Genomic DNA, 16,094 nt, shown 5'->3' with positions numbered 1-16,094 from the left:
TCAGGAATTTGATTATCTCCTACATTTGAGGGGTGAATTTGTAGTTATAATCTTCTACCTGTATGGGGTGGACCTACACCAATTACGCTTTTATTCACATTGAAGGAAAATCTCAAAATGCTGCACTATGGGACTATGGAACAGTAGGTGACTCAACTTAATGAACCAGGGATAACTGTATATCTATTGCCCAGAAAAAACAGGGCATGGTACAGGTGTATACATTTATGCAATATTGTCGAGAAAGTGGATAGAGGGAGGTTCTATAATGCTGGAACACAGACTCATTCAGGAGATTTAGCAAAAGATATGAGCTAGAAAAAAAGAACGCATAAGAACATGAGAGGAGTCCTGCTGGATCATACTATAAACCTATCCAGACTAGCATCGTTTTCTAGAGGGACCTAACCTCTATGAGAAGCCCACAAGTAGGCTTGAGTTTCCCAGAAACTGGTAGTGTCATACTTCCTCCAATACAGGAGCTAATATACAACAGTCATAATTAGTAGTCATTAATAGCTTTTTCCTCCATGAACTTGTGTAATCCCCTTTTAAAGCCATCCAAGGTCACCAGATTCCATAGTCTGTCAATGCACAGTGTAAAGAACTACTGTACGTACTTCCTTTGTCTGTCACTGGGTCACCCAACATTCAGCTTTATTGGTCAACCCCAGGTTTCAGTATTATGATATAGCTATAGATATTCCTCCATCCACTTTCTCCAAGGCAGCATTTCTTAACTCGGTACACATTTTATAGAATTAACTGCACACATTGTGGTAACAATCACTTGCTTAGGTGGCTTTTAAAGGAGATTAATGTAAGACAGATCAATCGGTTACAGATACGACGACTAAATGTGGCCTTCAGACTCAAAGGCACTCTGCCACTGAATGGTGGCAGAAAACTAGTTTGCTGGGGGAAGTTCTTTTGCTTTCATTGCCATATCACAGGAAGCTGCCATATATTCAGACCATTGATCCATCTAGCTCAGTTTTGTCTACACTGACTGGCAACAGTTCTTCAGGATGTAATACAGGAGTCTCTCCCAGACCCACCTGAAGATGCCAAGGACCGAACCTGGAACATTCTGCATCCGAAGCAGATGCTCTACCACTGAGCTACAGCTGGCCTCTGTATGCAACAGGGCACTGTATACTAGATGATGGACCTTTGGTTTGACCCAGCAGGGGCTTTCTCATGGTCTTCTGACTCAGTGGGAGTAAGGCACACCGGTCCCCGTGGGACTTCTGTGTAGGCAGCTGCAGGCTAGCACTGTGTTGCCACTTACTTTCTTGATGGGCTCACATAGGAAAAAAGGCCACAAACTGTATAGTGAACACCCTGCGCAGCAGCATTCACAAGCTCATTTGCTGTGTGGGCATCTGCTGTGAAGTCAACCTATTTTTCTCCATCCCCAGTAGGTGTGCCCTTATTGTCGCATTATATATTTCTACATGCACAGACAGTTTCCACATTCTCCGCTGCCTCATGTTGGGAGAGGCCAGTGAAATATATACAGATATCAGGTCTGGTACACCTGCTGGAATCATATAAGCAGAATTAGTGAGAGAATATATTTATTTAGGCCCACCAGTAATCTAATAAGGCTCCAGAGTTCCACTGAGTTCTTCCTCAGATAAAGCTGACTGGTCTCTCTCCTCTCTATTGGGGGTGCTGGCAAACTCTCTGGGTGCCTTGACCCCCTTCTTCCCCCTGCCCCGACGCCTTGTAATCCTGGGGGCTGAGAAAAACGGGAGTCGGCCGGGCTAAGCTGGCTTCCATGCTGTTTCCCCCCATGGTCGCAGCTTCCTCTGAAAACAGTCAATGGGGCAGGCCAGAGGCCCATCCACAAAGCAGTATGGCGCCCCCAGCCCGGCGGCGCTAATGGGACAACAAGGCGGAGCGGCCTCTGAGGGAAGGAACACAAAAGCCCCTCGCGAATAAAAGCCCGCCACAAAAGGAGCCGAGGCGGCCACTTTGCTGGCGCACCTGCAAGCACGGGCCTAGAGCGTCGCGGCGCGCCCTCGGCGAGGAGCTGGTACCTGAGCAGCCCTCGGCTGGTAAATGCGCCATAAAAGAGCCTCTTTTCAAGGCCTTTCAAGCCGGGGGACGCCGTGTCTCCTCCTGCCCCCTCCCTCCCTCCCTCTCCCACCTCCCCAGGGCCAAGCTGCAGAGCAGGCCGCATCCATGGGAATCCCACCACTTGTGCGCCTGGAGACGAGGGAGGGAGGAAGGCAGGGCCTCCCCCCCCACACACACACCGCGCCCCGCTCTCTCCACGGAACCCTCAGAAGACTGTAACAAATGGGACGCCATCGATTTGTAGGCGCTGCTGAGGCAAATCAAATGACCGGGGGGGGGGGGGAGAGACGAACATGTGGGGCTACGGCTGAGGAGGGGCGAAGGGAGATGGGGGCGGGGCGGGTGAAATCGACGGTTAGAACTGTCTCTTGCTCTGCCGGGCCTGGAGCAGTTCTAAAATCTTCCCCTTAGCCCCCCCTCCCCCCCCAGCCTCAGGGTGTGCTGGCGCCTGTGAATGTGCAATGGAAAGTAACCCTCTGAGCATGTGGCGAAACTTCGCTCTTGTTTTGGAGAGTCGGGGAAGCCTTCCGGTATTCCACACGCCCCGAAACACGTCTTAAGCACGAAAGGGCTCGTTTTGAAGTAGGGTTTGGCCCCCGAATCAGTTTGGGTGGGTGTTTCCCTCCCCGCGGGAACCTCTCTGAGTAGGTTCAGGTTGTGCTTCGTGTGTGGGGCAATCTACATTCAGAATTATATGCATCTGGGCGATTAATGGGGCAAAGTGAAGTGCATTTCTTTTTCCCGACCCTCTTTGCGGGTTAATAAATATTGAGAGAACGATTCGTTCTTTCATTAGTGTATTTATCGCACTCACAGGGGCGATGAGCAGTGAGTGGCATGGCAGCAAAGCGGCTTAACGCAGGCGCACTGCTGCTGCCCTTATATACTGTACTGTCCCGTATAAGTATATGGCTTATCAACTCTTTTTATTTCCTTGCAGCCACTGGAAGGGGTAATTTCCCGCTTTTATGGGGGCAACCGAAACTTTTTTTTGTGCTGAACAATATCTAAGCCTTTCTCCAAGCCGAATAACTTATTGATTGGGGGGGGGGGTCTTCTTGAAATATTACAGCGTGTCGAACGCGGATTTGCATTTACGTTTGATAGTCAAGGTTGATCTCCTCCTCAAGTAGGTAGGAAGCACCATCCTGGATCGCCCGCCCTTCTCAAGCTAAGGCTTCCGATCTACCAGGTCGCTCTCGGATTCCTTCCTTCGGCAAACGGGACTGATCAAACCCCGGGAAGAAAGGCTGGGGAGATGCTCAGCAAGATCAACCGGGAGAGGGCTGCCCCCTCGCTCGGTAAGTTTGGTTTATGATCCAACAGATTCTCATCTCTTCCTAAAGCTGGAGACTCGATTCCAGGCGAGTTCAGGGCGCTTGCAAGAGGTTTCTTTCAGTCCCTAGGCTTCCAAGCCGCGAGCAGCGCGACACCTGTCGGCAGCTGCACGGCACTGCGCCCCTCACCTGAGCGATATAGAAGATGGAGTGGCTTTTGAGCTGCTGAGCACCTCGTGGCTCCGGGGATGCGTGCGTGTTCGCGCTCGCCCCCTTGAAGGATTTCCTTTGTTTGCATCCTGCAGATTAATCAGCCGCGGCTCTCCCTATAAATCCCACTTCTCCTAAGAAATGAGGAGCGTCCAGGGGCGGTGGGTGGCACTCTTCAAAAAGCAGCACCTGCAAAGGCAGCGGGTTGCCAAGGGCTGCAGGGAGGAGGAGGCGCGGCGGCGGATGCTCGTACCTGCGCGAGCTTCTTTCTCTGAGCTCTTGCTCGCTGCCCCCCGCCCGGCGGTCCCCCTCCCTCTCTCCCCCCCTCCCTGTCCAGCCGGCCTGGAGCTATTAACGCCTCCCTCGCCCCGCCCCTGCAAGAGCGCTTGGGAAAGCTTCGCAAAGCTGCAGACCGGGCTGGTCCATGGGAATCTGGCCACTTGTGCGCTCCGGAGCCGGGAGGGGGCTGTGCTTCCTTTACAAAAAGAGACACAATTAAGCAAAATGCTCAATGAACATTATAAATGATGGGCAATCGCTTCGCAGATTGCCTAGCAAATCAAATTATATATGGTTGCTCACGGGTGATTTCCAGGCCCTTTGCAAACCAAACAGGTATCTTTTTGTGCGTTTGTCCTTCTTCATCTCTCTGCTCCCACCCCCACCCCCTCTGCCTCGATTTTCAAAACAGGCTCTTTAAAAAAGAAGACAAAAATCATCCCCAGACGTGTTAGTGGGCTTGAAAAGCGGGTCTTTGAGTATTCACATTTCTTCCCCCCACCCACCCTACCCCTCACCACCACCTTTGTTAGCTACAGGATTTCACACTAGCACAGGAGGTAGGGAAAGGAGAAAGGGGGAGCCAACACTTTTACAGTGTCCTCTTGTGAGTTTGACCAATAGTTGGCTTCACAAACCCGTAGGCACCTGCTCACAAAGAGCAGAGAGGTCGCCTGGATTTCCATAAAGAAGGATGGTGCTAAATTTGAGCACACAATAAAACGTGATGGCAGCTTAAAAAAAAAAGTTTCAGTCAAAAGGACAGTGAAAGACCTCGAGGATCAATGTCTACAAAATAATAAAAAGCTGTGCAGGGTGAGGAAAGCAGCTTGTGGAATTAAGGAGACAACAGGCTGCCCTGGGGCTTTGTTGGTAAGCAACCTGCGCTTTGAGCCCTGCGCCCAGGCACCCAGACAAGAAGAAGAGTTTGGATTTGATAGCCCACTTTATCACTACCCGAAGGAGTCTCAAAGCGGCTAACATTCTCCTTTCCCTTCCTCCCCCACAACAAACACTCTGTGAGGTGAGTGGGGCTGAGAGACTTCAAAGAAGTGTGACTAGCGCAAGGTCACCCAGCAGCTGCATGTGGAGGAGTGGAGACTCAAACCTGGTACACCAGATTACAAGTCTACTGCTCTTAACCACTACACCACACAGGAAGCTCAGAGAGTGCCCTAGGGCACAGAAAGTTGGGTACACAGAGAAGGGGGTCAATCCTGAGTCCCAAACCCATGTTGTGGGGCTCGAGTCCTGTCCCCCCCATGGGAAAGCGGATGGGAAACTAATGCAAGACCATGGAATGGAAGAACAGCTCGGAGATTGTGGCTCTTCTTCACTGTATCATCATGATCAATTTGTTAAGATTTCTGTAGGCCTCCCTCAAAACAAAATGGGCATGTTATTGGCAGAATTCAAGAACTAGGGGCCGTGTGACGGAATGGCCTGGTGGGCAAAAGAACTCCAGGGTGCAGAGAGTTAAACCCCAACCTCCTGGATAAATGACACATTCCATTCCTGAGGGGCGGGACTGCCAGGGTTTTAAAAGGAATGGGAGGGAGTTAATTTGGAGAGAGAGGGTTGTGGGAGCGAGGGAGAGGTGGTTAGGCAGTTGGGAGTTAGGGAGTTGGTAGAGAGTAGAGTGTCAAAGAGGGATGCAAGAGCTGTATGAAGAAAACTGTGTTAAATAAAAAGAAGATAGGTGCTTTTAAGAACCAAAGAAACTCATGTTTATAGGTTAAATAATAAAGTTAATTGTGCTTAAACGTTCACTGACTCGGCAGTGTCTCAGTACCTTCAGAGGTGTGACAAAGAGGGGAGAACAAAGCTTTCCTGGGGAAGAGGAAACTGTTTGCTGTTTCTCCTGTCATACAAAGGGCTGGTTAGCGAAGCCGAAGGAGCCACATAGTTGCCTAAGGGAGAGGCACACTGTAGCAGTAGGGATCCCAGGGAGGGAGACCCCACTGGTGGCCATAGGTTTCGAACGCAGAGCCTGAGGTACTCTGGAGACAAGTCCTATTTGGACTCTGGAGGTTTTTTTTTCTCCTGTTTGTGGAGAAGCACAGGGAGAGCCTCTGAGGTTAAAGCAGTGAGGTGGGGGATCCATCACATTTTTGGTGGCAGCGTCGTGATCTGAATCCACAACCATAGTTGAAGTTTGTGGGAGTTTTAAAACGATATTTTCCAGAGAAGGAAAATGGCACATTTAAGAAAAGCAAGAGAGGCTAAAGGGGATGAGAGGACAGAAGGGGCTGAGGGGAGCCCAAATTCTGAATTAGAGCTTATGAGATTGAGAATTGAGATGTCTAGAATTGAAGCTGAGAGGGAAAAGGAAAAGATAGCGGCTGAGGAGAGAATGCAGTCTGAGAAATTAAAAACACAATTGGAGCAGGAGAGATTGCAAGCAGAAAAGGAGATGCAGCTGGGGAGAATGCGTTTGGAAGAGATTCAATTGAGAGGAGAGGTATCTCCAAATAGAGAAAATGTGGAGGTTACCTCAGCAAACCTCAAGAGATTCCCAAAATATGTAAATGGGGATGATGCTGAAAGCTTTCTATTCAGTTTCGAACGCATTTGTCAGGAATTAAAAATAGCTGAGGCGGACTGGATGATGTATCTGAGGCCTCAAATATGTGGCATCTTGAGTGAAATATACTCAGACTTAAGGGATACTGAACTATCCAGTTATGAGATATTTAAGCAGCGGGTGAGAGTACGCTGTGGGCTAACTGCTGACCAAAGCCGAAAAGCCTTTAGAGAACTAAAAAGAGGTCCCAAAGAGACATTTTCTCAGCTGGCAAGCAAGCTAGATCGTTTGCTGGACAGGTGGATTCAGGGGAGCGGGGTGACAAGCTTCCAAGAATTAAAACAGCTAATTTGTGTGGAACAGTTTTATAAACACGTCCCTATGAATCTACGCTGGTTTATTAAAGACAAAAGGCTGATGGATGTGGCCAAAATGGCTTTAATATTAGATGAGATTGAAGGAGATTGTCCTGAAATGCTGATTCCAAGGCAGTGGCCAAAGAACAGGCAGCTGAAGCCTTATGCAAAGGAGGAGAAAGCAGGGAGGGCTCCAAACACAGAAGACACTCCAGTAGTCAGAAAAATATCTTGCTATTTTTGTGGATTAGAAGGTCACATAAGATCAAGATGCCCGCAATTAGCAAAAAAACAAAATGCCAACACGGCTACCAAGTCAGTAAAGTTGCTAACCCAAGCTGAGGTAAAAAAATCACCTCATGAAAGTAACCCAGAATCAACTGTCAGTGCCTCAGAGACTGTGGCTAACATAAGGCAGGTCTGGAGAGCTGATCAGGGGATTAATAAAGACTTTATGGAGCCAGTGATTTTAAATAATCAAGAATATTTGGGTTTACGTGACACAGGTGCAGAAGTGAGTCTGGTTAGATCACACTGTGTGACACAGGATCAGTATCTTAAAGACCAAACTTTTAGTCTGAAGGGAATATGGGGTCCTGAGTTCGAGGTTCCGGTAGCAGAAGTGGATATAGGTTATAATGGCGTGAGGAGAAAATGGAAAGTGGGCGTCTGGGATAACATCGATACACCATTTCTGATAGGCAATGATGTGACCAAGCCTGAATTTAAGGTTCAAGTTATCACTAGAGCACAAACCTCCACAAAAGGGAATCCATTAACTGCAGTAGAAGAGGCCCAAGCCGATCCTGAGGGGAACGGAATGTTGGGGAGAATGTCAGTTATAACCACCATAACTGCCAACAGGGCCCAGTTACTAGCAGAACAAAGGGAGGATGAAACTCTGAAGGGACTGTGTGAAGAAGATAAAGGGCAGTACGGCACAGTGGTGTCAGTAGAAAGGCCCAGGGTTTCTTGTATAAAGGAGGAACCATTAATTAGTAAATCTGAGAGAGGCAAAACTGCAGCTGAGTGGAAAAGCAAAGAGCAATCGGTGTTGCCAAAGAAGATCAGTCTTCAAGTTCCGCAATTGGCACATGATACCCCCACAACAGCGCATTTTGAAATAAGCCAAAAGGAGAGAGTCCAAAACCAAATTTACTGGACTGCTATAAACAAAGACACCGGAGGTTCTAAAAGTGAGAACAGTTTTATTTTAGACCTCGGGGACAGAGCCCTAGGATTACCAGAGGAGATTCCTTTGAGAGAAAACATAAATAAGACTGTGTTAAAAGTCCATGGAAGTGATTTAACAAGACAGAGCTTACCTAAGGAGCTCATAGCCGACTTGGGTATGAAGGAGGTGTTGCCACTTGGCGGAGTTAGCTGTTTAGAGACTGCAAATAACTCTCTGCAAGCCGAGGAGCTTGGTAAAAAGGAGGGAACAGCAGCCTCGTCTGTAACACCTTACCCTTACCACCAACAGTACAGTGTGGATGAGTGGTGTCAACCTTTTGTGTTGAGTTTTGACTTAATTAGTCAGGAAAGCAAATATAGCCCTTCTGAGCTGGCTAATGGACAGCAAACTAGTACACTTTTACAACTATTACTGCCTGAAGGGAAGGAGGAAGAGAGCGTGGCATATCCAGTGATTATATCTAGCATATTGGAGATGCATCGCTATGTGCCAGAGACTAAAAGGCAAGCTGTTGGCCAGGCGCAAAGGGCACAGCAATGTTCGACATCAGGGGTTGTATACCTGATGATGAACGGGAATCCCGTGTGTGGCAAAGGAGCAGCTCGAATATGTAAACATGCTCCTCATTCGTCATCTTGTGATCCTGCTAAGGCTGAGTATGTTCCAGCGAGGAGTCGGAAACAGCGCGAGGCCCACAGGAAAAGGATCGCCCGAAAGCGAAAGCGGCTTGAGATTTGCTTGCGCCGGACTATTGCACTGAGAGGCATGTTCCAGTACCATCTGAAACTGTCTGCAGAGTCGTCAGTGCAAGGCAGAAGATCTGCTCAACGCATGGCCGGTGCAGCGCAAAGAAGGAAAAGCGATGCGGCAGGAGGAGGAAAAAGGGCGTGTTAAAGGCAACAGTTTTCTTCCAATGCAGAGACGTCAGGAGTCCCACTGACTAACGCAGCTAAGGACAATCTTATGCACCACTTATCGAGACTTATTCCTTCTAAAGTCATCATTGACTGGTGGGAGGAGGGTTTCTTTTTATTTATTAGGTGTCGCAAGAAGAATTGCTGAGAACAAGTGCCTTCATCGTTTGGGGAGGATCTACTGTACTTTTGTGGACGGTGATAACATGATCTTTTTAAAGACAGCAATGTATTTAAAGGTTGCTTGAATGTAGAAAATGTTTATTGTATAGTTTTTAGGAAATACCCCAAATTTTAATAGAAGGAAAGGTTTAACCTTGCTGTATATGTACATAGGTGGGTATTATTGGGAAAATGCATTCTATTTCTTTTGAAATGTTAAAGTGTATAGTGCATATGTAAGTGTGTATATCTGAAGTCTAGGTTAACTGCAGCTATAGGTATAAGTTTAGCAGGGGAATTGAGAGTTGCAACACAGGTTTGTGTAAACAGCGCACCTGGGGGGAAGGTAAGCCAGGGAATTCCCGACTCTATCTCCCTGCTTCGGCATTACTCTGATAATTTTGAGTATGCCTGCGCAAGGGTTTTCGGGGGAGGGGAGAAAATGTGACGGAATGGCCTGGTGGGCAAAAGAACTCCAGGGTGCAGAGAGTTAAACCCCAACCTCCTGGATAAATGACACATTCCATTCCTGAGGGGCGGGACTGCCAGGGTTTTAAAAGGAATGGGAGGGAGTTAATTTGGAGAGAGAGGGTTGTGGGAGCGAGGGAGAGGTGGTTAGGCAGTTGGGAGTTAGGGAGTTGGTAGAGAGTAGAGTGTCAAAGAGGGATGCAAGAGCTGTATGAAGAAAACTGTGTTAAATAAAAAGAAGATAGGTGCTTTTAAGAACCAAAGAAACTCATGTTTATAGGTTAAATAATAAAGTTAATTGTGCTTAAACGTTCACTGACTCGGCAGTGTCTCAGTACCTTCAGAGGTGTGACAAAGAGGGGAGAACAAAGCTTTCCTGGGGAAGAGGAAACTGTTTGCTGTTTCTCCTGTCATACAAAGGGCTGGTTAGCGAAGCCGAAGGAGCCACATAGTTGCCTAAGGGAGAGGCACACTGTAGCAGTAGGGATCCCAGGGAGGGAGACCCCACTGGTGGCCATAGGTTTCGAACGCAGAGCCTGACGTACTCTGGAGACAAGTCCTATTTGGACTCTGGAGGTTTTTTTTTCTCCTGTTTGTGGAGAAGCACAGGGAGAGCCTCTGAGGTTAAAGCAGTGAGGTGGGGGATCCATCACAGGCCGCTTTAAGTCAAAGAGGTTTGAACCCTGTAACCATACAATCCTAAATCCACTTCCTTGCAGGGCTGCAAGCCTAACCATGTCTACTAAGAAGCACATCTAATTGAATTCAATGGGTCTTAGTCCCAGGCAAGGCATCTCAGAGACAGGGGTGTACCTAGGGATTGGTTAGATTGGCCCCCGCCAAGGGTGCAGGCTAGAGGTGATATCATGAGGAGCCAGGTTGCAGAGCCGAACACCCTCTGAACAAAAAATAATAATAATGGGGAGGGGAAGTGCCTTGGCCCCGTAGCAACTGGCCCCTATGGTGCAGGCCCGGGGGGTGGGGGAGCAAAAGTTGTGTCTCTCCACTCTGGCTTGGAGTGGCTAGGAGCCCGTCTGACTGCTTTCTGGGCAGCAGCCCTCTAGGTGCCCCACCTAAACAAAAGGTGATGAAAAGCAAAGTTTTTGAGCTTCTAGGTCATGGTCTATCCTGGCTTTGGAGACGAGTGACTAATACATCTCCTTGTCAAGCGTGCAAGGGGGCCGAGATATGCCTCTGCTCAGAGGCCCAGGTAACTTCCAGCTTTTAACAGGGGCAAACTTATGTAATCTTAATATGGTGCCATGTGCAAGGCCAACATTTGGCGCCTCCAAATGGATCTTCTCAATTATGTATCTTGATTAGCGCCCTGTGCTGAAGAACTGCCTGCATTGGCCTAAATCTGGTGCTGCTTTAAAGACCCCTGCCCATAATAAAAATTAAAATCCAGCAGTCAACACACACAAAGTAAGGCAACCAAATTCAACAACCAAAAGCTGTTTCCTTAAGATTTAGCAATATCAAAAGCAACACGATGGCCAGAAACAATTGCAATGTGAAAAATTCAACCAATATTTTTTTTGAATAGATATAATATACATGTGAATGATACATAATCACATGAGCACTGTTCCAGAGGATTTTTCATTCACATGTATATTATATCTACTCGAAAAAAGATTGGTTAATGAAGAAATTACTTACGAGTGTTGAACTAATTGGCTGATGAAGAATTCAACGAAACAGTAGTTGTTATCCGGAAACACTGTTCAGCAGAGTTCAGAGTTTGACATCAGAACTGGACATTTGCTGAATATACGAAGCTTCACAGCTTTTTCTCCACCGGGTAAAGTCTGGCACCGTGATTCATTTAAGGACTTTCAGAGACTTTGGTTTGTTAGTTTTGATGTTTTGAATCATTCCATAAAGTTTTTCACATTGCAATTGTTTCTGGCCATCGTGTTGCTTTTGATATTGCTGACTCATATTGTGCAACACAAGGGTTTGTTTGTTTGTTTGTTTGTTTACTCCTTCAGATTTAGAGCAAGAAATAAAAATTATCCACATGAGAGCAAGTCTGAGAACTTAATGAATTTGCACAGTGGAAACTCCTCTGATTCTCAGATATTTAGGCTGCAATCCTATCCACACTTACCTGGGAGGAAAGTTCTATTAAATTCAACAGAACTTACTACTTCTTCCCACAAAAATATTTTTAAAGAATTTTCCAAAAAATACTTTTACAAAACAGTGAAAAAAACTTATCTCCTCTTGGAGATCTGTTCCCTGTTCTTCACTGTTGCTGTTTCCATATATTTCGGTTTGCCATGTTTCTTCTGCAGAGAACCAAGATCAAATCCATCTTGCAAAGCTACACAAAGATTTCATAGGAACCCATAAATATCCAGCCTTTCTTTTTGTAATGCTTATGCTTGTGTGTGTTTTCCAGAAGTGTGATCCATACAAAGTTGCTATTAGTTCAACATATGTTGAGTTTACTAAAATACCAATAGCTTTCGAGGTGTGTGGAGCCAATCTTCAGCAGGAAACAGCTGGCTACTAAGACAGAGAACTCAGTCCAAAGCTGTCTGCCTTTTGTAGGCAGCTGTAGGATTGCTGTGGTATCTGGCTTGTGGTACCCACGGGAACATGACTGAGCACCTGAAGACTGATGCAAATAATTGGCTTTCTTTGTAAAACAATTTTTTCCTGCCTCCCTTAAGCTTTATCACACATTTGTCAACCAAAGGACCTACTGCTTCTCTGGGTGGTTTTAAACACTGTATTTATATATTTTAAAATCTGTGTTCTGCCTTATTGTAAAGTCTCAAGTTGGGTAAAAACCATGTTACTATTACTTACTAGTGTTTATTCTTGAAATCTCTTATTGGCTTTCCGTACAGTTAACTAGTGGGGAATGCTGGCATTATTTGGGAATTCTAAGAAACCAACAGTAACCCTTTACTGGCAATCAGTGCAGTTTTGAAAGGTTCAGTCCACCATTTTGAATCAAAATGACATCCAATAATATCCACCTGTGGACCAAAACCTGCTGCTTGATCTGAAGAACCAATTTTTTTGTTGGAATACCTTAATAGTTGTCTTAATCAGTGCATTTTTGAAAGACTGAGCTTGTTATTTAGTTTCAAAATGGTGTCCAAATCTAGTCAGGAAACTGCTTATTGACCTTAGGGACCATTGTGCCAAATTTGGTTACAACGTATCTTAAGCAGGGTCTAAATCAATGCATTTTTATTTATTTATTTTAAAAAAAGGTTCAGGTTGTGTACTTTTTGACGTCGTGTTTATTGTTTATGGCTACTTTTGTAATGTTTGGACTTGCGTATTTTTTTTGTACGTTGTAAGCCGCCTTGAGCACAGTCTTAACTTTGGAAAGGCGGCATACAAATGAAATTATTTGTTTATTGTATTTGATATGCTGTGCCACATAACTTAGTAGTGACTGCAAGTAACATCAATTTAATAGCAGCTTATACCCTACCAATATGTGCAGCCAGGGGGTCCTGTGGCTGGCAGAATTAGCCAATGCCACCTGTCTCTGATTACTAGGATGAGTAGCACTGCGGTTGGATTTAATGCTTATTTGTTCTCCTTTGTCCTCTAATGTTGTTGTTTGGGTGGGGCTGCACCTGTTCATTCAGGCGATGTGGCTTTGGTCAGGGCAAGCCTTCTGAGCTGGCATATGAAGCCTCTGGGAATGGGTGAGAATCCAGTGCCCTCTTTGTATGGTGCCAGCATTCATTTTGGATGCTGTGCAGGTCTGTGCAGCTTGTGTCCTAATTTGCCATCCCTCTGCCGGTTATTTCTCACACTGGGTTTTCCTTTCCTCTTGGAACGATGCCATGGCTGCTTGGCGTCATTAGGATCAGATGCTTGGCATGTTTCAGTCCACTTCAGAGTGAATAGCTGTCATTAGAAAAATCTGGTCTGCTCCTCATCAACAGACACATCCTAGGCTGATGGGCCACTTGCGCAATTTTCTCTTCCTTTCAAACTACTTTCACTGTTTTAATAGTGAAATACTAAGCACACAAACATATGTATCGAATGGGATTTCCAAATTGATTGGTATGCACTTTAGACAAGAAAGCTTGATCCAGGCTGGAACTGTTCCAAGGACTGGCATGGATTCAGATTTTTAAGTAGGGATTAGGGCAGGCCAATCAGATGTAGATCTGGTTTCAAACTGACTAGCTCAGTCATATGCCCTGATGTACATCAACAGCATTAGGCTATCAGCTCTGGGCTAAGAGGACACTGTCCTCTAGCAGTCGCACTTAAAGCTGATTCTACCGACTGCTCAGGAGTAGAAACACAGTATCTTTGAAAGCAACAAAGAAATATTTTGTTCTTTGAATTCCAAATGTTGAAGCTGTGTAATATTTTTGGCAGGTTTCGATCACAGTAGCTTACACACCAAAGGAAAGTTGTCCCTTCTCAGCACTAATTATATGCACTACAATCCCTCTAATTAATGTATTTCACATTTGTAAGACCTGAAATGGGTTATCTGAACATTTCCCCATTGATTATTATTGACCTTTGCAAAAGTTGGACAACTAGACTGCTGCATGCTGATCTTTTGCAAAATTTTGTATACTCTTTAGTGATGCATTATTAGCAGTTTACCTTACTACTTTGTACTATTATGTCTTCATACATTTTGCACTTGTTTCTTCAGCTATTTGTAATATGTTCATTTATGATTGTATGATTCAGCCTTTTTAATTTCTGTTATTTGCACAGGCAGTTTCTCATTGGAAACATATAGACTGGACAAAAACCCCTCCCCTGTGCCCCAACTAAATCGACTCCAGAGGGTCCCCCAACCCCAGGATGCTGCAGGGGAGAGGAAAACAATTCTGTTCTGTTGGCATAGAGTGCCTCTCTTCAGCAGTCATCATTGGATCCCACCCATTATGGTTGGACAACTGTCTGTTTCTTGGAGTTGGGGCATGTCCAAACATGACTGGGGATGCTGCTAATTGAGCATAACAGCAGGGATCTGAGATTACAAAGCAAAACCACCAGTGCTTGCAAAAATTTAAACCAGCATTAGCTCACTTCCTCTATGCCAAAGAGCTCTGTACAGCATGAAAACTTATCTGTCAAGCTGGAACCAGGATGGCAATGATGACTGTTACTTAAACTGCTCTCAAACAGCACACGAACTCCTATAGGGCTAAAATGGTTCTTTGGTGCCATCTTGTGTGTTAAAATGGAATGAATTGCAGCTCTCAGACTTGGTCTTATTGCTGAGCCTGGGAGAGCAGCTCAGCTCTTCTGTTGCACCCAAATTGTAAGGCTGAATCCTGGGAAGAGTTGCTGGATTAGTTCAGATATGTCCAGCCTGATCCTTTTTATTGGGTGTTATCCCAACTTGAGCCACATTCACACCACACATTTGAAACACCTAATGATGCTGCTTTAAATTGCCATGGATGGCTCAGTCTCACACTCGTCTCGTAACAGGAGATTGCTTTTAACACATAAAGTCCTGGAAACAAAATATTACAGTGGTACCTTGGGTTAAGAACTTAATTCATTCTGGAGGTCCGTTCTTAACCTGAAACGGTTCTTAACCTGAGATACCACTTTAGCTAATGGGGCCTCCCGCTGCCGCCACATGATTTCTGTTCTCATCCTGAAGCAATAACCTGAGGTACTATTTCTGGGTTACAGGAGTCTGTACCCTGAAGCGTCTGTAACCTGAAGTGTCTGTAACCTGAAGTACCACTGTAATTAATGCTGTTTCATGGGCTTTTGAAATAGCTTTCATTATTCCAGTGGATGAAAATAAGGATGTGTTCCACTTGTGGTGCTGCCTTTGCAGTTGCTTGTTGGCTGGCACCATCCCAAACCCAATGGAGGCTATGCCACCTTTTGCTGGCATAATCCCTCTTTCAGCTGCTGGTATCAAGCCGGTACCAGTTGGCCAGACCAGGCAATATATACAAAATTGTACAATGAAAGCTTCCCTGTGAATAGACTGAAAAGGGCACTTACTTTGAAACCTGGGTAAATATTTCACCTAATTCAGAACATGGCACCTGTACAAAGCCCTCCTTTTTGCTGCCACCTCCCAAATCACATAGGCCTCTGCCGCCTTTGGTTCTGTACTGTATGTTTCATGCAAATTGAGGATCTGAAGCCTATACCTTCTTTGAACCTGTAAACTAATTGCTCAAAAAATAATCAGGGTTGAGAGCCAGCTGCAGGCGAGTTCAGATGACAAAATAAATGCAGATACAAGGTTGATAGCAATTAGATTGCCACCTGCTACGCAGCTTTAATCTGCACCCCTGAAGTCCAATTGTTTGCAGAGGTTGGCAAAGGAACAAGGGGGGGGGGAGAGAATGCTTCAAGTGCAGGAGGTACTATTAGGGTCTTATCTGAGGGAAGGGAAACAGGATGGAACTCGTGCCAACTTTGCGCTCAGGTCCCTATGGTGTCTGGGGTTCTTTGAGTCACCTTTTGAATTATTATTAATATTTTCTATAGCACTTTTAATTGCTGAGTGCTTCAGCCCTGCTGTGGGGAGAGTCAATATTATTACCATTTTAAAGGTGGGTAACTGAGGCTATATACCTTTAAAGCACATCAGAAGCACATTTCTGCTCTCAAGGAATTCTGGGCGCTGCAGTT

This window comes from Zootoca vivipara, chromosome 11 (genome assembly GCF_965207765.1).
Source record: "Zootoca vivipara chromosome 11, rZooViv2.hap1.1, whole genome shotgun sequence".
Lineage (NCBI taxonomy): Eukaryota > Metazoa > Chordata > Lepidosauria > Squamata > Lacertidae > Zootoca > Zootoca vivipara.
This window is presented reverse-complemented; position numbering follows the sequence as displayed.